Genomic DNA, 378 nt, shown 5'->3' on the forward strand with positions numbered 1-378 from the left:
CAACAGAAAGCCACGAACCAAAGAAAAGAAAAAATCCAATTTTTTTCGGCGAGCGGAGGTACGGCTCGGGGGGGGGGGGGGGGATATTAGTAATATGTTTGTGATATTAAATAAGTTCATGATTTTCAAGTTTCATGAGAATTAAATAATTTTAGTGGAATGAATGTACTGTATAGAACAATTAAAATAAAATAATCAAAATCTTTCATTGCTAAATAGTTTGATTTCTTAAAGACCTAATAACTTGCGTCGCAAAGAAAATTATCAAATCCAATAATTACATTCACAGAAAACATCTCTATAAACATAAAAATTGTATTTTTGTATTAAGAGGAATTAGAAATAAAAGTCATTGGATAAGCAAGTAGAGAAGCAATT

At 30.2% G+C, this 378-nt stretch overlaps 1 protein-coding gene across 1 annotated transcript in view; it reads left to right on the plus strand.

Annotated features, from left to right (window-relative positions):
• The window catches only part of LOC119587846 (mucin-5AC-like), a gene marked incomplete in the record, with an annotated part of 20,921 nt that overhangs the window by 19,597 nt on the left and 946 nt on the right, over positions 1 to 378 (plus strand).

The sequence above is a fragment of the Penaeus monodon genome, chromosome 23 (assembly GCF_015228065.2).
Source record: "Penaeus monodon isolate SGIC_2016 chromosome 23, NSTDA_Pmon_1, whole genome shotgun sequence".
Taxonomy (NCBI): Eukaryota; Metazoa; Arthropoda; class Malacostraca; order Decapoda; family Penaeidae; genus Penaeus; species Penaeus monodon.